The following is a 23,512-nucleotide window of genomic DNA, read 5'->3' as shown; positions in this document are numbered from 1 at the left end:
TTCGCTTTGCTTCCCTGAACCTGTAACTTTACCTAAAATGTAAGCCATGACACAACCATGATCCTGTGATACCTGTTTTCTTGCCAAGAATAAGGGTATAAAATCAGTTAAGCAAAAATAAATCTAAGCAACTCTTCCCAGAAAAAAATTCTCTAAGCTGTCTCTTGGTGTTCTCCTTGCGCTGACGACCCTCCACACCTTCAAGCCCATTCCCTCTGCTATGGCTGGACCGCGGCAGTGACCCAACTAACTTTTGATTAGGTGGTCTCCCAGGACATGTCTCTGCCCATTCAAGTTGGGTCAAATCCACTTACTAGAGTTTTTTTAAGAGAGAAGCATTTTGGAAAAAGTTCAGAGCTGAAACAGATGGAGATGTTGGAGATGTAAAAAAGAAAATGCCTGTGGGGAAGCTGTTTGAAACCAGGAGCCAAAGGACCAGCAGATGCCAGCCACATGTCTTCCCAGCAGACAGAGATGCTTCAGATGCTATTGGTCTTTCTTAAGTTAAGGTATCTTTTTCTGGATGCCTTAGTTTGGACATTTTTACGGCCTTAAATCAGTAAACTTTTAACTTAATAAATTCCCTTTATAAAAACCATACCCCTTTCCAGTATATTAATACTGACAGCATTAGCAAACTAAAGCAGACATTGATGCCACAGAAATGAGATGCTGTGGTTTGTAAACACCAGACATGTTGGAATGGATTTTGAAATGGATAAGGGAAAGTTTCTGAAGGAATTGTGATATTTTTTGGTAAAGATGGCCTGAATTGCTTTGAAGAGACTATAGAACTATGGACTCCAAAGATACCTCCAATGAAGCTCTAGACAGAAAGTATGCCTCTGTTATTGCAAACTGGAAGGAAAGCAATCCCTTTTTTAAAATGGCAGAGAATTTGGCAAAATTAAGTGCTGGTATTGGAAGGAAAGCTGAATTTGAGAGTCATGAACTTAGATATTTAGCAGAAGAGATTTCCAGACTAAATGTGGAACATGCAGCCTTATTTCTCCTTGCGGCCTATAGGAAAACATGAGAAGAAAGAGATAAGATGACAACTGAATTCTCGGGCACAAAGAAACCAGAAAATGATGGTCTGGAAAATTCTGGGCTGCAGAAAAATGAGACCCCAAATATTAGTGCTCCATATGAGGATTTAACCAAATATGGAACCAGTTAGCCACTTCAGAAATATCCAGAATTGGAAATGGAGTTACCCAGAAAGGGTTTATGGAAGGTCCTATTATCTGATAAGAGTATTCTGTGTATACTGCATGGAAAACTGATGAGTTCTTGTGAGACCTGTATAAATGAAACCACTGTCAGTATAGAATAAAAGGGACAGAAAAGGGACACATTGAAGGACAGATGAATGCAAGCTAAGAGCTGAAGCCAAGAAGTCATTGGCTAGGAGAGAAAACCCACCCATGCACTTGTACTGTGTGTTTGCCTAGAAGCCAGAGGTGGGCCTTCTGTCTTGATGTTCAAGAAGAGTTTTGGTGCTGCCGGTCTCAGAAAGGGTGGAGTACATTTTTGGGAATGGGGAGAGCCTGGTTGCTGCCCCAACGTTCTGAGGGAGTTGATAATGTGCACCAAAATGGAAAAGTGCCTGAATGCTGTTCTGATGCTTAGAGAAGGTGGAATCGAGGAAAAGGTGGTCTCCCAAAGTTTCCCAGGGTTGCGACTCTTACTCTACTGTTTGGAAAGAGCAGAATCATTGTGTAGGCCCTTAGAAAGGACTATAAATTGCCCAAGCTGTGGAGGCCTGTGTCCCTCCCCCGGGGACATGGCAAGCTGGTTCCCTAGGGGAAAGGAAACAGACTTTACTAGCAGCAAGGGCTTAGCTCAATGAAGATCCAACTGCAATTCTGAATACTGAAATGGGACCCCAGCACAGATAAACCTGGAATAAGACTAAAGCAACTAAGAATATTTACCCTGGAAAAGAGGGAGTGGGACTGATGGAAACAAACAAACAAAGAGAAGCTTTAAGGGCTGGGCTCCAAGAAAAGGGGGCACATAGAGTCTGAAGATATATACTGCTATATACCAACACAAGCTCTTGATTGACAAACAGGAGGAGCAGGGGTCTGGCTTTGAAAAGGCTTTTTTATTATTATTATTTTTATTTCTTCACAGCTCATTAGGTAGAACTGCAGGCATGCTCAGGCTCCACACTGCCCCGGGCAAGGACAGAACAAAGACTTGTTCAGGAGACAAAGTAACTAGTCAGGTGAAAGGAGTTAATTCCCCAAAGGGCTTATCTTCCCCAAGAAAAGGGGGGTGGGGCCCAGCCCAAGTGGAGTCCCTTCTTTAGGAAATACAGGCACCAGGGGCTGGAAACAGAAGCAATCAAACTCTGCCTACTCCTTCACCTCATCATCAACCACGTCCCCAGCAGGGAGAATCTGCTGAAATTAAAGTCATTGCATCACTCTTAGCTGGTGGGAAGCCACAGGCAGATAAGCACAATGTGCTGGGCAGGATAGAATAAGCACAGATATTACAAGTTTCATAAGAAAGTCTGACAACCAGCTAGGTCTTGCCCCCAGGATAAGCTGATGCCACCTATGCTGTCCTCCTGAGATGTGGGCCTGTTCAGTCTCAGAAAATCTGACTGGGGTCTATAATATCTGAGGACACGCTCCTCACGTAAAAGACTCCATATAGGCAAGACAAGAAACAGAAAAAACAAGAACAAAAACATTCTCATTAGTCAAGCATAACCTATGCTAGACGTCTAGAATAAGTTGAACTAAATGTCAAAGAACATATAGTAAACAAAACAATCCAGCAAGAAAACCCTAGAGAAAGAGTGTTTCAAAGTGTTTTCAAACAGTGAAAACAACCAACAGCACTAATTGTGAAATCAAATGCCTAGATGCCAGAAAAAAATACATACTAAGAAAATCAAAGATATGGCCCAGGAACAAACCAAGACTTCATTTGAGATGCAGGAGTTGGAACAACTAATTCAGGATGTTTGAATAGACATGTAAAATCTCATAAAAAATCAAATCATTGAGGAGGGGGGATATAAAGAAGACATTGGGTGAACATAACTCAAAATCTTTAAAAAACAAATTGAAGAGCTTTTGGGAATGAAAGGCACAACAGAAGAGATGAAAAACACCAATGGAAATCTATAACAATGGATTTAAGAGGCAGAAGAAAGGATTAGTGAACTAGAGCACTGGACATCTGAAATATGACATGCAAAAGAAAATATAGGAAAAAGAATGTAAAAATATGAGCAGAGCCTCAGGGAATTGAATGGCAACATGAAGCACATGAATATAGATGTTTTGGTGTCATAGAAGAAGAGAAGGGAAAAGGAGGAGAAAGACTAATGGAGGAAATTATCACTGAAAATTTCCCACCTCTTATGAAAGACATAAAATTACAGATCCAAGAAGTGCAGCATACCCCAAACAGAATTTATCCAAATATACCTACTCCAAGACACTTGCTAATCATATTGTCAAATGTCAAAAACAAAGAGAGAATTTTGAAAGCAGCAAGAGAAAAGCAATCCATTACATACATGGGAAGGTCAATAAGATTATGTGTGAATTTCTCACAGAAACCTGCATCCTTCAGGGACCGAAAGGTATAATAACCTTCCATGGCCACTGAAATCTGTATATCCAAACCTACAGCAATACATCAGCCTGGACTTTTCCTCTTTAAAAGTAATTTTGAGGACAGTACACTGGTGGTTCGGTTGGAGAACTCTCACCTGGTGTATTGGAGACTCGTGCTCAATTCCTGGAGCCTGCCCATGTCAAAAAAAAAAAAAAATGAATAAGGTAATTTTGATTGTTTTCATTTTAACTTTAACTGTTATCATTTAATTGATGTTACAAGTAATGATCTTATTGAACTTTGTTATTTCTATAATTTTTAGAATTCATAAAATTCTAAATTTATAAATTTAGTGGTGGGATAAACTGGTTTGGCAAGAAAGATGATGACCTACTTCTAAGGGAGTGTAAATTATTTCAATTCTGGCAATTCAAAACCAAACAGAAACTCAGAAAAAAATCAAGCACTGTTAGTGCCAACTTTCACAATGAAGAAATCTAAGCTTTACAGGAATATTTTACATGCTCAGAGCAGGGAAGCAGCAGTCAGGAAAGTCAGCCAAGATGATGGTTGCCTTGCCAAGTGATCTGTCCCCCAAAACAGGCTCACCCATAACAACTGATCACTGCTGAACATGAGGATCACTGCTGAACACAGATTCAGGTATAAACATCCTTATTCTCAAAGTTTATTCCTGCAAGAATCTATTTTCCAAAGAATACCCCCACAATTGAAATTGTTTTTAATTTGTGTAGGAATTCACTCACTCCAGGGTAAAGCTGGGATATTTTCCATGGGTGTAGTAAGACAGACCCTCCTGAAAACCCCTGATTTCCAGACTTCTGATGCTTTATGGTAGGTGGGGAAAGGCAGTGCAATCATTCATCCTGCCCAATAATCATGTCATCAGCCACAGCACTTTCAAATCCAGGAATCTCAGATGCAGGGTTTTGCAAAGGCTAGAAACACAGGACCCAACAGAGGAAAAGGTTCTCCTCTTCATACTGGCTGGATCCAGCATGCATCCAGAGGCTGAACTGTGCCTTACCACCAACCCTGAAAGGCCCAGCATCACTCAGTGAAGGATGTGGAAGTTGTGAGACACGAAAATCAGGATAAAGGGCATTTAACTTGAGGGAAATTGGCCTGTCAATGAGGCTGTTGAGCTGAGATTCCAGAACTCAGAGAGGGCTAAATCAAAGTCAAGCACCCTCTCAAATTCCAAACCAAGGGAATGGAGCAAAGGGGTAAACTACCTGTCAGGAATGTGGGTTCCTTGTGACTCTCCCAGTGGAATTTCCTATACCCCAACAGAGTGTTTCCTTCTCCCAAAATACCAACTTCAAAACAGTAAACACTAACAGTTTATGTTTGGGAGATATGTCTATATAGACATACCCTGTGGTTACTTAAATGGGTGAGTCCCATGGCATAATGGGTGTCATCATGGTAGCCCTACAATCATTGGTAGCAGAGTGGGTGCTTGCCCAAACACCTTCTGCTGTTCAAGATGAGCCTAATAAGAGAAAGAAAAAGGAAATGAGAACTGGATATACACACAGACCTCCCTGTAGAGGACTTTCATTGCTGGAAGGCCCGAGGCAGGGAGCCTGGAAACACCACGGCTCACATGGATAAACATAGGTTGGTTTATGATGGCCAGCTTTCCAGCCCTGAGTTGCCTACAGACACCATCCCTCACAAAACAACACTTGTTTCCCAGCGTTTTCTTCAATGGACATCACCCCCCACCCCACTCACTGGATCCATCCCATCCAGCCTGAGGTGTCTTCAATCTTGCCAGCCTGGTGTCGGAAGGTCTGTGCAGTGTCCACTGAACTTGGATCCTGGTGGCGTCCCTCCCTGGGTGCAGACTCTTGCGGCTCCAATCATAGTACATCACACTTTCTTTAGTATTGCCTTAGATAAGTCAACTTGCTTTCACCTTTACTTAGGAAGGATAACCAAGGACTTTCACCATGCTCCCACAAGGCTTTTTACATGGCCTGACTGTTTGCTACAGCCTAGTGACAAAATGCTTGTTCAATTGGGAGAATCACAGATTTGTGACTTTATTTCATTATATTGATGATATTATGTCGACCAGTAATTCTCTTTCAGAACTAAAAGAGGTGTCAGAAATGTTAACAGCATATCTTGAGAGCCAGGGATGGACAATCAGTTGTGACAAGCTTCAAGGCCCTGGCTGCTCTGCCAGATTCATGGGTGTTGTATGTGGGTACAATGAAAATTATTGTAATCATTGGGAAGGTATAATTTTTTCTATGTCTCTTATGTCAAAACAATTAGTGGCCCTTCCATCTCTGTGAATTTATCGCAGGCCTATAATTCCCCTTTTAGCTCAAATATTAAAACTGTTGTATCTGCTAATTAGAAAAGGTCATACTTCCGAAGGGAAGGACCTCCACCAGGTTGTTTTGATAAAGAAAAAAGGGTAATAATACCGGTTCAATCACTGAGGTCAGTAGAACCTGATTTTTCCTGTGAATTGGATGTGGCTAGCACTGGCTTTGGCTTTTGGTGGGGTTTGGGGCTGAGGCAACATTCTGGTATGAGTACCCCTAGAGTTCTGGTCACAGTTTTGGAAAGGGGCAGAATTAAGGTGTAGCCCTTAGAAAAGCAACTGTGTGCTGCTTATAATGCTCTATTATAAGTGGAAGGTCTGATGCACAAATGTCTTGTCATCTTTATGATCACCTTCCCTATATAGGGATTGATTATGGACACGATCAATAAGCCACACTTTGGAAGTGTGCAATTAAGTACCTTAACAAAATGGAAAACTTACTTGTTGCAATGCATTTTTCAGTACCAGCCCTCCAATGCCAAGGTGGAATTTTAAGACAGTGTCACAGGAAGAAGATTCAATGGTTAAAATTACTGCACCTGAAATAGCTGTTGAAATACCCACTACAGGGAGTACACAAATGATTCCAGAATCTTCTCAGTATACTTATGGACTTGCTAGTGGGCACTCTCCCACATGGACAGCAATGGTGGCACAAACCAGTCCTGACACCATAAAGGAGGAAGCTGGCACTAGGCAAAGCAGTCAATGGGCTGAATTAAGAGCTGCATGGTAAAAGTGAACGAACCAGCATATGTGCTAACTCTTTGTACTGTCATCTGAGCTATTAACAAAAGCCTCAGGACCTGTATGGCTACCTGAAAACAAGAACAATGGACAGTAGGTTACCCTTTATGGGGATAAGAGCTGTGATAAGCCATCTGGGACACCAGGCAACAATGAAAGGTAAATGTCTACCATGTTCCCTCCCCCACTCCTAACACACTACCTAGGAACACTGAGGCAGATGCCTTCATTCAAGTCTGGAGAGACACTACTGAAACTCCAGAAGCAGCTGAATAGTTTCATTGAAAAAATGGTGGTATTTCTTTATGGGATTTCCTGCCCTACGTGTTAGGTTATTGCTATTCTATTTTCTTTTATATTGCTGTTATAGTATATGGATGGATGTCTATCCTAGCATCAATGCAGCCTTTTATAGGAGGGTGGAATATGGTGACCTGATGCCATGCACTCTTGCAAAAGTCTGTAAGATACCTACTTTAGACAAGGACAAAGGACAAGAAAGTAAGCAATCTCCCTGGAAGGGGAAGAATGTAAAAATGGCAGTGATTTTATCTTAGTCCTAAACATTGAGTAAAATGTCAAGTCTTATTCCCCTTTAATGATTATCCTAGATACCTGATGCCCTCATACAATATGGAATATCTTTATTCTGAAATCATGTATTGCCTTATTCAATTCTGTTCCCTTCACCAAGTGCTGAAGTCTGGATAGCCACCACTGGAAAACTACTTTTCATAATCCCAATACACCCATGTCTTCTGTGCCTGGCTTATTTTTTACTCTAAATTCACACCCTCTTGGGCTCTGCACAAGCTCAGTTTGGCCCCAAACAAAGGGAGACAATGCTAAAGAGAAATGACTAAACAGAATTTTATAAATAGTTTTACTTTATTGGATAGAATGAAGGTTTTATGAAGAGTAAATACCAAAAGATATATTTTACTTTGGAAACTATGTATTCACTGAAGAGAAATCAAAATCATAAGTGTTTTGTATGAATTTTTTAACAAAAGGAAACTTGTACTTTTTTGAGAACAAACACTTAAGAAGTTAGAATCAATGTATTTGAGAAATTATGGCCAAATAGAACTCAACTGTCTGACAGTAATCCGAAGGAAACAAATAACTGTCAAAGGAGATGTTGCCACTTGATTGAACAACCTTTTATACAGTAAATTTAATCTATATTCTGATTATATATTATTAATTAGAAAGGAAGAATCGAATATGTTCCAAAATACATTTAGCGTCTAACCCATAATTGGAAAATTATCTTAAGGTCAATATCCAAGAACCCTAGAAGTTGCACTGTTCCTCTCCCTTTTAGTAACTTTTCTTCTGCCTTACAGGTAAAATCTCTCCTAACTGAAAATATAAGGTCACCGCATGATTTTAATATGTAAAGTCTAGTTAATATTATTATTTCAAATACCAGTTGCCTCTTCTGAAGTTCTCTTCTCAGAAGTATCTTCCTAATAAAGATTTTAGTCTAATTCATTAATATAAGACTTGACCAGCTGACAATCTTTCATCCATAAAATGTGAAGAAACATTAGTAGTGGGATTTAAGGGCTAATATATGTGAATTTGTTTATTTTTAATTTTCATTCTGGTATCAAACCTGTGCCATCCCATATAGGAACTCCAGTAGCCTGGCCATGGAATGTATATGCTGTGAAGCAAAACCAGTCAAAACGAAGCGACATGTGTCACAAGTGTGAAATTATCTTCATTGCTCCTATCACAAAGACTTAATATTTTTGGTTACTGCACCTTTACCTGGTTTTATCTATCTTATATAATGCCAAATGTTTTGTCAAAGCAGCTGTAACTACTTAAACACACACAACAGTGATATATGGGCATTTCCCTTGCCATCATAAACATATGGGGATTCCAGATTTATTTTTCCAATATACTGAATTTTTAGCAGTATCTCTTTGGGGTTCTTTCCACACAAATGGTGAAATACTATCATGTGCAAAGGATAAATTTGTGTTTGAGCCCCTGTGCTGGTTTCGAAGGAAGTATGCCCCCTAAGAAAAGCCATGTTTTAATATAAATCCCATTTCATAAAGGTAGAATAATCCCTATTCAATACTGTGTGTTTGAAACTGTAGCGAGATCATCTCCCCAATGATGTGATTTAGTCAAGAGTGGTTGTTTAATTGGATTAGGGGATGACATGACTCCACCTATTTGATTGGGTCTTAATTGGTTTATTGGAGTCCTATAAAAGAGGAAACATTTTGGAGAATGAGAGATTCAGAGAGAGCAGAACGATGTAGCCATGAGATGCAGAGAGTCCACGAGCCAGCAACCTTTGGAGATGAAGAAGGAAAATGCCTCCTGGGGAGCTTCATGAAACCAGAAGCCAGGAGAGAAAACTAGCAGATGACACCGTATTTGCAATGTGCCCTTCCAGATGAGAGAGAAGCCCTGACTGTGTTCGCCATGTGCCGTCTCACTTGAGAGAGAAACCCTGAGCTTCATCAGCCTTCTCGAACCAAGGTATCTTTCCCTGGATGCCTTTGATTGGACATTTCTATAGACTTGTTTTAATTGGGACATTTTCTCAGCCTTAGAACTGTAAACTAGCAACTTATTTAATTTCCCGTTTTAAAAAGCCATTCCTTTTCTGGTATATTGCATTCCGGCAGCTAGCAAACTAGAACAGCCGCATTCTAGGTGGTCTTTCCCTTTCCTTCTATAAATACTTACTTTTTATTTATTTTGTGTTTATAAGTTGCACTAAACACTAGTAACAGAAAATACATAACAAGAGCTGCCTAAAAATTGGAAAAAATAATTATAAATACTGGAGAAATTGGTCTTATTAACATATTTACAGACTTGTACTTAATACAAACTCCATTGGGAATTAATTATATGACATTTATACAAATATCAACATTTACAAACCACTCTGAGCAATGAGTACTACAGTTCTTCCCTCTCTGTAGCCAAAGGTGAAAGTTTTTCAGTTTCTGACAGCAGAACTGACAACACAAATGGTCAGTCTGAGATACTGTTATAATGTTCTGCTCCTTCACCTAAAGATGTTTCTGTTGAGCAAGTGTCCTTGTGCTTCCTTTTCTCTTTGCTTTGATCTTCCTGTAGCTTTAAAATTCTTCAAATTTCCTCTCTTTTGTTCTAATTATTTTTTTTTCTTACCATATGATCATTCCATTCTTGGTGTATAATCAGTAACTCACAATATCATCACATAGTTGTATATTCATCACCATGGACATTTCTTAGAACATTTGCATCAATTCAGAAAAAGAAATAAAAAGAAAAAAGAGAAAAGAACTCATACATACCATGCCCCTTACCTCTCCCACTCACTGACTGCTAGTATTTCCATCACCCAATATATTTTAGGCTTTGTTTCCCTTGTTTTTTTTCTATACACCGTACCACTCCCTTTCATTGATCACTAGCATTTCAATCTACTAAATTTATTTTAACACTTGTTCCCCTTATTATTTATTTATTTTTAATCCCTATGTTTTAATCATTTGTCCATACCATAGATAAAAGGAGCATCAGACACAAGGTTTTCACAATCACACAGTCACATTGTGAAAGCTATATCATTACACAATCATCTTCAAGGAACATGGCTACTGGAACACAACTCTACAGTTTCAGGCAGTTCCCTCCAGCCTCTCTAATATACCTTAACTAAAAAGGTGATGTCTATGTAATGCATGAGGATAACATCCAGTATAACCTCTTGACTCTGAAATCTCTCAGCCATTGACATTTTATTTTTTCTCATTTCTCTTTTCCCATTTTTGGTCAAGAAGGTCTTCTCAATCCCTTGATGCTGAGTCTCGGGTCATTCTAGGATTTCTGCCCCATGTTGCCAGGAAGGCCCACACCCCTGGTAGTCATGTTCCATGTAGAGAGGGGGAGGGCAGTGAGTTTGCTTGTCATGTTGGCTGAAAGACAGAGAGGCCACAGCTGAGCAACAAAAGAGGTTCTCTGGGGGTGACTCTTAGGCCTAATTTTAAGTAGGCTTGGCCTATCCTTTGTGAAGATAAGGTTCATATGAACAAACCCCAAGATTGAGGGCTCCACTTATTGCTTTGGCTGTCCCCACTGCTTGCGAGAATATCAGAAATTCTCCACATGAGAAGTTTAATTTTTCCCCTTTCTCACCATTCCCCCAAGGGGACTTTGCAAGTACTTCTTTATTTACTGTTCAAATCACTCTGGGAATTATCAGGGCATCACTCTGGACAAGCCTACAAAATCTCATGTCCTACTCAAGGTTCCATGTACTTATGGTGTTCAATTAAACTGTGTACCTAAGTTATATTAGGAAATACACTAGTCAAATGTGTTCTAATTCTTGAAGGAGGAAATCAGATTGTCAAATCCATAGGTAGTTCAAATTGAGAACGGATTCTCAAAAAAGCCCTGCACATCCTGCAATATATACACACAACAGTCCCTGAAGCTGTCTTGCTGTGGTGCTTTTGGATTAGAGCCTTTCCTAACATCTTTGGAAAACTTCTTTTACTTCCATTTTTAACTTCCCATTCCACCTGTAGATAGTCTCTTAAAATCTTTACAATGTTTGACAAAGAAGGGCCTCTGGGTGGGTCTATAAGCAAGATGCAGGGTTGCTCACAGAGAGTAGGTTTTAAATGCCACTGCCCTATTTCTGAATTGCAGTGGCCATCAGCAAGAATCTATCATTACGGCTATCATCCTGGTTGTTGCGATCTTCTGAGAAGTCGAGGAGCTCATCTTCAAGCACTTTTCCACCTTCAGCTGACTCATCACTCTAGTTTAGTCTGATTTTCCTGTTATTCAGTTTCCGAAGGCAGAACTGACAACATACTTGTATCATGTATAGAATTTAAATATTCATTCCGTAGGCCTGTCTCGCTTTTAGTCCTATCAACAACTTTCTGGCAAGCAGATTCTCTTTTGTTTGATTCTTCTTTTTCACTTGCAGTACCATTTATTATTTTTCAGACTGCATTTCACACTGCATTTTTCTCTGATAACAAAGGTCACTTTCTTCTCGTCCAGCCCTGCATCAGTTACAGCTATGCCATATTTTCTGTTTAGAATCTTCTTAATTGCAGGCTTAATAGAAAGGCTTTGTGAGCAACTACGCATTTCACTGGCTGAAGGAGAAGAAATACAACTGTCCTCTGCAGTGGAACATGCATGCATGAGTGTATTTTCTCATGAAAATATGGCAGTGAAGAATAGGCTCTTACTTTGGTTTTTCCAAACCAGAGAAACAAACAACAGTCAAAAGCCATTGTATAGCTTCATTAAGGGGAACAAAAATAATACCCTTATCAAAAATATCTACCTTCTCGGTCCATGTTGGTTTTGTTGTATTGACAGATTAGTTGTTTCGTGAAGATTTCTTCCCTCTCTGATTAAGGCCTTCACAGAACGAAGAACTGAATATATGAATTCATCATATTCTTCTTCAATTTTTCAAGCACCAAATATTTCAAGTAGAGTCTATAATAATATCATTTAAAATTTCTCCCATACTTAGACAGTTCAGGTCCTCATTAGTAACAGAGATGCCTCCCTTAGCTGGAGGTGGTGTATTTACTATCAATTTTTGTAAAGGACAATTTAAGCTGGTGTGACTCTCTCCAGTTTCTTCCTCATAAAAAAATGAAATTTTTACCTGTTTTGAAGTTGCATTTTAGATTCAAAAGATGCATTTTTTAATTTTGTTTTCTTTTTACACGCAATTTCCTTTGATGTTCTCTTTACAGTTTCTTGTAGAGGCAATAAGTGTGCTATTGGTTTCTTTGAAGAGAATTTTTGCAAAAAAAATTGGAAACATCATTCTTTATACCAATGTCAATAATGATACCTTCAAATACCATACTTGCGTGAGGATAGCAAGCGACTTTGAAAAATTAAAATAATATATTGTTGACACTGTTGTATACCCCAGAAAGCCATATATTTTTAGCCCTGTTTCAATATTGTTGGGTAGTATCTTTTTGATTAAGTTGTTCCTATGGAGATGTGACCCACCAAAATGTGGGAAGGATCTTTTGATAAGGTGGTTTCCATGGAGATGTGTCTCTACCCATTCAAAATGCATCATTTACTGGGGTCCTTCAAGAAGGAACCATTTTGGAAAAAGCTTCAGAGCTGACAGACAGAGATGTTTGGAGATGCAGAAAGAAAATGCCCCCAGATAAGCCACATGAAACAATAAGGCAAGAGAGAAAGTGAGCAGACGCTGCCATGTGCCTTCCAGGTTGACAGAGACTCCTCGAACGTGACTGACCATTTCTTAGGTCAAGGTATTCTCTGGATGCCTTAGTTTGGACATTTTTATGGCCTTAGAACTATAAAATTTTCATGATTAAGCATGCATTTTTAAAATTTATATATTATTTCAAAAGGAAATCCATGTCTTTGCCAAGATAAAATTCATATTAATTTGTAATATTCTTCCCTACATTTTCTCTGATTTCTCATTTTATCCAGATATTGTCAAATATCAGTCCTCCCTGTGAGAGGGAGTTATGAGTTTTCTGTGTGATCTTTCATTAAAACTACATATACTCTAATACAAAAAGAATATACCATAATGCAAACACATGTCAACACCTTGGCACACAATATGAAAAGTGAACTTTGTGGGAATGCAGAGGTAACTAAAAACATCTGCTTTCACAGTAGCTAGATTTTGCATATATTTTGCTTTATTTTGTGTACAGCTCTGTAAATTTTCTTGACATCAATTCTTCTTCTTTATGTGACTCCTTTCAACCATCAAATTTCTAGTGTCTGAGAAATTAAATTTTTTCATTAATCCTTTTTCATTTCATCTTGTTTTTCATTTACTGTATACATATATGCACACATATAAAAGATAGATAAATATATGTATATATAAAAGATACCTATGTATGTGTATACACCACATACTGAGTTTATTGAATAGGGAAGTTTTGAATTACCTCTATATTTCCAGAAAGTTCAATTTTCATTTTGTGTGCCAATATGCTGATGTGTTTACATGGAAGTATATTATTTTTTACTAGCGTAGATATAGGTTTAATGAAAGATCACACAGAAAACTCATATAAATCCTTCTCACAGAAATGTTTTCCATGAAGTTTATATTTTACATTATTGTTGTAGCTTTGTTATAAGTCAGAAACAAAATTATTATAATTATGCTATTGATTTTAAGCCATTGTTTACATTAGGGATCACTCTTTCGTTGCACTGTCCTATTGTTTTTTGTGTGTTTGTGTTTTTGTGGTAACCTATAAAATGTAAAAGTTCCCTTCTTTTTCCATTTCAATATACAAATCAGTGATTTTAATTATGTATGCACATTTGTAACTACATTCTTATCATCCATTGATGATAATTTTCTACCACCCCAAACAAAAATTCTCTACTTTAATCATTATCACCATTTCTTTCCCCCACTAGGCCCCTGAAAACCTGTATGCTACTTTCTGTCCTTAAGAATATTCATATTCTGCTTATTTATTGCAAGTTCAGTACATACAGTATTTATCTTTTTCTGTCTGGCTCAATTCACTCAACATGATGTCCTCAAAATTTATCCATGTTGTTTAACCCATCAGAATTTCATTCTTTTATAAGCAAATTAATATTCCATCATATGCATACCATACATTTCGTGTATCCTTTCTTCTCTTCATGGACACGAGGGTTGTTTCCACCTTTTGGCAATTGTCAATAATGCCACTGTGATAATGTGGATTCAGATGTCAGTTCAAAGTCCCTGCTTTCAATTCTATCAGTGGGCTGGCTGGTTCATAAAACCATTCCAGACTTAAATTTCTGAGGAATCCTTAAACAGCTTTCTCCAGTGGCTGCACCATTTTATACTCCCACGAACAATGTAAGACTGTTTTTATCTTTCTACATCCTCTCCAAAGCTTTTTATATCCAATTGTTCAATATTAGCCATTTTAGTAATTTTGAGACGTTAACTAATTGTGGTTTTGATTTGTATTTCTTTGTTGGCAAATGATGCAGAGCATCTTGTAATGTGCTTGTTGGTGATTTGTATATCTTCTTTGAGTAAATTTATTTTCAAGTCTTTTGCCTATTTTAAAATTTAGTCATGCATCTGTTTGTTGCTGAGTTGTAGGTGCTTTATATATTCGGGGTATTAAACCCTTATTGGATATATAGTTTCCAAATAATTTCAACAATTTTACATATTGTCTTTTTAGCTTCTTGATAAAGTTCTTTGATACACAATTATTTTCAATTTTGATGAAACCTCATTTATTTTTTCTTGTTTTGTTGCATGTTTTTTGTGTAAATTCTAAGAAGCAGCACATAACACAAAATTCTGGAGTTGTCCCTTATGTTTACGTTCCTTTCAAGTGGACTTCGTAACTTGGTCATTGTACATTGGTCTACCTGTGATACACTCCAATAGTGTTGTTGCCCATAGTAACATTGATTTTAAGCTTGAGTAACACGCTCAGAATCAAACCAAACTATTTGGTCACAGTAATCATTAGCAACCTCTTTCATGTACAGCTGTTCATATTTTTAACACAGACGGGAAAAATTGTCCTCCAAATTAGTACACTCTCTATGGGGAGCCCTTGGACTTTGAAAGTTATCTTCCATGTCCAGTTGAGTGGACAGTCATTGTTAATATAGAAACTTCCCTATGAAAATAGATCATGCATCCAGTAGGCTACTGAGGACCACTGTGCTGCCAGGTGGGCTCTAATGATGTGGAGAAATGGCCTGTCATAGTGATGCAAATGCTGACAACCAGTTGGTCTGGTTGGTAGCTTTTACAGAAAGCCTACATCATTGCTGACTATGGGTGATATGGTTGTCCATCACTGTGAGATAGCCTGGGGAGGGAAGGAGGCAACATTACCAACCCCCTATGCATATCCCCTAGGGGAGGAAGATACTCCTGCCCAAAAACTTGAGGTGAGAATTGCCTGGGTATGGCCAACTAGGTTGCCTGTCCAAGCTTCAAGGCCACAACTTTTATGTGGACCCATTGACCTGTCATTAAACCTAGTCTTTTTGGTTCTCATGGGGGAATCTAGTCCGTGGGGGAAAATTCATCTTGAACAAACTTAACATAGCCTATAATGTTGCCAATCTGTTTCAAAGAATTGGGAATCTAGATACAATCAGAAGAACACTAGCGCCTCAATGTTTTATCCTCTTTTCTCTGGTTTCATTGGAGTTTCTCCTTCCAGATGGAAGCATCTGAAGGTAGCATCACTTTCAGGTTAGAATTGGAGTGACCTTGCATAAATGTGGCAGTAGCCTATACCACAAACAACCCTTAGTGTATTAGTTAGGGTTCTCTAGAGAATCCACAGGGAACTCTCGCAAATATAAAATTCATATAAGTGTCTCACGTGACCGTGGGAACACAGAGTCCAAAATCCACAGGGCAGGCTGTGAAGCTGACATTCCGATGGAGTGTCCAGATGAACTCCACAGGACAGGCTCACCAGCCAAGGCAGGAAAAGAGCCTGCCTCTTCTGGATCCTCCTTAAAAGGCTTCCAGTGATTAGATTATGCATCATTCATTGCAGAAGACACTCCCCTTGGCTGATTACAAGTGGAATCAGCTGTGGATGCAGCTGATGTGATCATAATTTAATTCTATGAAATGTCCTCATAGCAACAGATAGGCCAGCATTTGCCCAATCAGACAAACAGGTACCACCATTTGGCCAAGTTGACACATGAACCTGACCATGACACTTAGGGAAAAAAAAAGAGCAGTGAGCTATACAGAGATGCTTCTGTGGGATAAAACAAAGAGCAGTGAGCTATACAGAGATTCCTCAGGGCTAGCCTAAGCAGGAGATTGCCTGGTGTGATACACCCATCTAAGCCAAGTATTTCCTTTTTCTGGCATGCACTTTTTAATATCTGCATATTTTAAGTTAGATAAGAGTACCAATTATTTCTTTTGTCCCATTTTATGTAGGGGTTATTGGAAATATGCAAAGTCTATATTATGCCATGGAAATTTGCCAGTTTTAGGGTGACTTGCACTGTAAATGAGGCATCTTGATTTGACTGAAATCCAGTTGAGTATCTGACAACCAGGTGCAGGTGTTTCTCTAAGGTTGCAACACTGGTCCCAGTTTCCAGATGGTGCATGGACTTGTCCTATATCTGGAGTATGTTTCTACAATATGGAGACATTAATAGATACTGTGTTTAATTGCAATAATTTATGTGCTCAAGCTGCCATATCCAATGGGGCCTAGGCTTAGCTGTTGTGTCTCAGTTCACTTTGTATGATCTGGGCTCATTGGCAGGAGTTGCATAACTCTGTTGCATATTTGACTTTTACTTCCTCTAGTGTGAGTTTTTGTGATTTAGCTTACTCTCACATCTGAGGTAGGCTTCCATGTTCCATTTGGTATTGATCTAGCAGGAAATTATGGTGACCTTTTGGTGCATACTTTGTCAATGCGGAAATTATATTTTTGTTCTGCTTTAAATGGCCTTTTGTCATTGACATCAACATGGGTGAGAAATGGACCTTTCTTCTACCTCATAGGCTGTTTCCATACTCTTTGTCCCCATAGATGGGAGCCTCTAATAGTCTAGTCATTTTGCCAGTCTCTGAACCATAAGTCTAGCCCATTTGCAATAGTGCCTACGTTTGTAAATATGTAGCAGGAAATTTTACTTGGAGTGGACTGCACGGTCCTCACGCATTGGGCAGAATGTCCTTATTTAGCCTCAGTATATGACCATCCTTGAAACAGATGACCACAGCAGTTCAATGGACCCTATTGACCCTGAATTCTGTAGATATGCCGCAGACCATGGGTCATCACTTTGCCAAGGGAGGGGCAGAAGAACCTCCTGCAATCCGTTTCACTGTCTTTTGTAAAGCAACTACTTATTTATGGAGTAGGCTGAGTTCCTGGTTTCATTTGTTCTTGGCTATACCAATTTTATTAATGATGAAGCATTGTTGAACTTGTCCTACTTTATTAGCAGAGTTCGTGAGTAGCCATTTGAAGATGGGCAGTTTTGGACTTAAAGTTATAAATGGCAGATCAGCAATTAAATGTGTGGTCTCCAGTAAGCCCAAATAACAGGCTAAAAGTTAACACTTCACTTGAAGGGAATGTCCCTAGGTGTGGTCAAGGGTAATCTGTGTTTCTAAAACCCTAGGGCTAAGCATATCCTGTGGCATTTTTATATTGCCATGGTAGGAGATGCTGAGACCTGGAGTTTTATAGGACTGGAGTCTCCATTGGCCCTAGTGGCAAGGCTCATATTACATGACCTCTAGAACCTGTTGTCGTTGGGGACACCCTTGAAAGGTAGCTATGCTGTGGGTGACCTTTAGTAGAGGGGTCAAAAATGGCAAGATATGGTACCTGTTGATGCTACTGACTGTATAGGACTATCAGCTATTTGCCTTCTCTCTTAGTACTGATAGCTGCCAGTGACCGTAACTTCTATTTGTCTTTGATGCTGCTGGTCCATGTTGCAGTTAGCCAAAATGGCAAAATTTATAATGCATTCAGAGGCATGTACCATGATCACAGGCACCCAAAATGGCCCTACCAACAAGGAACTGTACTTGCCTGTTATGTGTCAGTGAGTCCACTCAAAGCCCCTCTATGTCACTATGTCACTAGTATTTTGTGACATAGTGAAGCGCCCCTTGATTATTACCACTTGGTCGCTTATACCTATTAGACACATAGTAGTCTTGATCTTCCCTATTCTTTCCCTTTTCCCAAATAGGAATATAAGGCTCCTGAAAGTGTAATAGAGACCCTTACCCTTACCCTTAATAATTTTTTTAAAGGAATAAGATCAGAGTGCAGGCAAGAGGGATCGTCCTTCCTGTCTGACACCTCATGCTCACAGTTGGAATTTCTTCTTCACTGTTCCAGTTAGAATGCAGGGAGGGCTTATGAATTTTGCTTCCCTTCTCTCCCATGTTCAGAGAATCAGAGAGTGGGGCTTCAGGAATCTAAATTTGTTCAATCCTTTGAGCCTTCTTATTCCTAATCTTTTATGGTTCATACTCAGGTATTAACTCTTAACTTAAAGAGACCATCCTGTTGTCCAGTAGTGTTGGTACAGTTATTCCTTAGGAATTCTATTAAATTTTGCCTTATTTAACTTTGGCTTTGTAAGTAGGCCACATGCCAAGCAGGTGGGTCATGACTCCTTCCTTCCCTCTTCCTGGTTGTTCTTTGTGTTCCCTTAATGGTCCTTTATGTGGGGCAACTTCTAATTGTTCAGCAATGGAGTCCAAGATTTCTAGCATGCTTCAGTGAAGATGGTGGTCACCTCCTCATTATTTCTATCCCTAGGGAACACTTTATGGTTGAGCTTTCTGACTGATTTTCCCACTAACATTCTTGGGAATGGCAAAATAGAGAAGCTGGTCTTCAACTAGGCAAGGTTTCTTTTCTGAATGCTTCCAAGTTGTCCAAGAATTTGATCAACATCCTGCATGGGGCAGGGTCCCACAGGCAAATGTCTATCACCTTTACCCTCAGAGGATTCATAGACTCATAAGCAGTTTTCCATTGGGTTTTCCTTTTTGGGAAATCTGTCATGCTCATAGAAACTCAAACTGAAAGTGTCACGGGCTTGCTCATATCTCTATCTTAAAGGCTGTTCTGTGCAATGGTGGCAAAAATGTGTTGAGAAGGGTAAATAGTTAATTTTCACAGACTCTGACTCTCTGCCCTAGATAATTTAGTCTGAAATGTCCCTTCATTGAACTGACACACCAACTAAGCCATATGATCCCCTTTGGCTTCTGCCAATATTTGTCTTTTAACAGTGGTATTCTGCTCTCAGAAAATGAAAGAATTGTAACAGTTTGGATTTGAGAAATGCCATTGGTAGCTCAGTGTTGAGTGCAAATGGACCTAGCCTAGGGCTTGCAAACATATTAGACAAGGTGGAATTGCTACCCTGGGGTCCCAGACTCTCCTCTGGAGTCCTTTTGACTTACTGAGACATCATGGCGGTTGGCAAATGGCAGAGGAGTAAGCAGACAGCCAGGAGCCAGGGTATAATTTCCCAGAACCCATATCAGTCATCTTCGCCCTTATCTCCTGCATTAATTCATCCCTGTCAACAGAAACACTGCCTATATCAAACTTTGCCCCACATGGTTACAGTGATGCCAGCTCCTCAGTCAGCAATCCCCCTGTTGAAGCTGCCACCATCCTGGTGTGACTGAACTGACAGTCACTTAAGCCTCCACTATGGCAAGTTGTGCATTTTTTTTTCAATCCAGCCAACTACACCAATCTGTTGGGCAGAAAGAGAGAGACCCCTAAGGAGAGGTCAACCCATTCCAAAATATGTGTTGGGGTCATCAAATGAAACATGTTTCACACATCACTGGAAGGACACAATTTTACTCACATTGAGAAAAGTCAGCAAAGTGCAGTTTCACTGGTGGGCTTTGGTTCCCATATGCAACAAGTTACAATTCTTGACTAGCGCAGATACATAATTTAAATATAGCACATCTCTACATAGGTGTTCTAGTGGAGGAAGCTAGCTTCCTCCATGCTAGGGATAGATATATGACCACAGCATGTGCTGGATGTCATTAAACATATCCAACAGAATAAAATGCTCAGGACAATAAAGGAAGGAATGTACTTACAATCCCCATATCTACTAGGGAATTGTATTTTATCATGCCAACCCAGTACACATGATCCTAAGACAAGAAGTAATTATGCGTCCAAGGAAAAGGCAAGAAGTCATGCTGAGACTGGCTGCTATCAGACTCTTCCCTCAAGAATTACTTGTTCTTCATCATACAGAATGATTAAATGAATTGAGTATACATGCCCCTTTTCACTCATCACATGGAGAGTAAAAGAGGATCCAAAGGATATTTTGTATTGAGGGATAGACATGTATTGAGGGAAAGACTTCCAATTTTCAATAAGGAAGACAGATTTTGTATGTGTGCAGTGCTATAGCATCTTTGCTTTCTTATTCTGCAGTTGTGTCCCAGTTCTAAACACTTTATTGTTTGTAAAGATGTTTTATAAAGGTGAACACAAAAATGCAATTTTAATTGAATTTTCTAATTCAAAACACTCAATATTCTCTTCCCAGTTAGCAGTATCCAGTAACTTGAAACTGTCTCAAATTAAGGTACTGATGCATGGTCTTCTCCATGTGATATTGCTTGATTTCTGCTCAAAAGCATCTGAAACATTATCCAATTAACAATATAGAAATTTTTTCCAGAAGAATGTATAAATTATGCAAGTTTGAGTTTGAAAAACTAGGATACAGAAATTTATAGCTCTCTATCAAATATTCAAAAAACCACAGAAAGATATATGTCAAAAACGATATTTAAGTGGAGATAGATTCAACTTAAAAACACATATTAAATATGTATGAACCTTAAATCAATTTTATTCTGAACTTTTTACTTAACAAAACTCATTGGAAGCTCAAAATATCTGTGGAACATTTTGCGTAGGGCAGTGTTAATCTCTCTGTTCCTCAGGCTATAGATGATGGGGTTTATGAATGGAGGCACCATGGAATAGAACATGGCTGTAAGAAGATTACCCAGAGATGCTTCATTTGAAGTGGGACCAAAGACAGAGGTCAACAAAGAAATTATTAACAACATGAGAATTGCCAACTGTGGTGTACAGGTGGATAGGGCTTTGTTACGGGCTTCAACAGAATGCATCCTAAGCACCATTGAAAATATATCAGTATAGGACTTACATAAAAAGACAAAACATACTAAGATAATACAAGCACTTATGGGCAAGCCTATCGACTCTGAAAACTGAACGTCAGATGAAGAAATCCTCAAAATCTGAGCTACATCACAGAAATACTGCTGGATGACATTGGTCTCTGTGAAGGGAAGCCTGAACATGGTCCCGGTGTGGATGGCAGAATAGACCAGGCCACTTGCCCACGAGCCACCAGCCGCCTGTGTGCACAGGTGTGGGGTGATGGTGAGCCCATAGTGCAGAGGGTGGCAAATGGCTACATAGCGGTCATAGGACATCACCACAAGGAAGGCCAGTTCTGTGGATCCGAAGAAGATAAACAGGAAAATCTGAGAGGCACAGGCTGGCAGGGAAATCAGTCTACTGCCTGTCAGAGAATTCACGATCATTTTGGGAAGAGTGACAGAAATACAACAAAGATCCATGACAGATAAATTGCCTATAAAGAAATACATTGGAGCATGTAGATGTGGATCTGTTACAATGGCAGTAAGAGTTAAAATATTCCCGGTCAGGGCTCCTAGATAAAATCCTAGAAACATCAGACCTTGTAAAACTTGGAGCTCCCGAGAGGTTGAGATATCCATGAGGAAGAATTCTGTGAAAATAGTGAGATTGTCCATGTCTTCTGATATCTTGCTGTCTCCCTCTTGTCAAAATATAATATAATGAAATGTGCCAAATTTAAATGGAGATAATCCTCATTACTCACAAATAAAATGCCACCACTGGTATTGATGTATGGCCTTCATCTGGAATTCAGTGTAAAGGAAATGGAAAAAGTATTTGAAATCAACAAATTCATATATTTCTGTTTTCATTTTTTCCTAACTGTAATGACACGTTAGCTTCAACATTCACAGTATCAGAGAATCGATGTCCATTAAACGATAGAAAATAAAATAAAAACCCATTAGCACGTCAGTTTTTGAAACTGATTACTGAGCTATTTATGTACCAGCTAACTTGGAGAATTGCTGGTATTTCTTTTTCTTTGGCCAGCTGACTTAGAAACTATTCCTATAACAAAGTTAATCAATAATACTTTAGATAGTTTATCTAAGGGAGATCAAATAGATTATGTCCCATCTGTCTTTCATTGTGAGAATCAAATATTTTCATTCAAGACTCTTTCATTTCTTGTACTCTTGTAATACAAGACCTCTACTTGAACCTTTTCTTCCATAGTCCAAAAATGATTTCATTTGATTCAGATAATAATTGATTCAATTTCTCTGTCGCAATTTGCTCCAATTTCCCTTGCTGTCTCTCTAGTTTACCTTCTCACCTACATTCAGTGACTTATAAAAGCATTCCATGAGATATTATTCCTTCTCAAAAGACTCTTCCTGCAATCAGGTATGAATTCCAATATTTGATGAAGGAATAATTCCTGTCTAGGTATACTGCCTACATGCTTTCTAGATATTACTGAAATATCATTGTCCAAAAGCCTATTGTAAGGATGCAAGGTTAGTTCAGTGGTAGAATTCTCGCCTGCTATGAGGAAGACCTGGGTTCAATTCCTGGTCCATGCACTTCCGAAAAAACAAGAAATAAGCAAAATAAACAAACAAAAAACAAACAGATAAAAAATTCCACAAATAGTGCTGCAATGATGGGCTACTCACATGGAAAAATAATGAAATGTGACCCCACCATACAGGATGCAAACAAAACAAAACAAAGCAAAACTATTATAACCACAAATATTTCACTTGAAGTATTGTAAATTAAAAATACTCTGTTTCAATCTTAATTATACTTGTAACTTTAAAACTACTTATTTTGAGTGGTATCAGTTCAGAATTACTTAATTTTTATATGTGGTAAACTAAGAATAGACATTTAACTATAAAAATGTGAGAAATTATATTCTTATTAATGTTTTATTTATATAAATATTTTGCAATTTAAAATAGTATACAATTTAGCTAATATTATATGAGATGATAATAGAAATATCAGTTTTTATTTACTTTCATTGAATATACACATATGAATTTCCAGTATTTTTAGAAAAAATTTTATT

At 38.7% G+C, this 23,512-nt stretch overlaps 1 pseudogene; it reads right to left on the bottom strand.

Moving 5' to 3' along the window:
- Positions 1–9,715: 9,715 nt before the first annotated feature.
- Positions 9,716–22,103, bottom strand: LOC143664802 (sentrin-specific protease 6-like; annotated as a pseudogene).
- Between the last annotated feature and the right edge of the window lie 1,409 nt (positions 22,104–23,512).

This window comes from Tamandua tetradactyla, chromosome 20 (genome assembly GCF_023851605.1).
Source record: "Tamandua tetradactyla isolate mTamTet1 chromosome 20, mTamTet1.pri, whole genome shotgun sequence".
Taxonomy (NCBI): domain Eukaryota; kingdom Metazoa; phylum Chordata; class Mammalia; order Pilosa; family Myrmecophagidae; genus Tamandua; species Tamandua tetradactyla.
The sequence above is the reverse complement of the archived record's forward strand: the minus strand, read 5'-3'. Positions and strand labels throughout refer to the sequence as shown.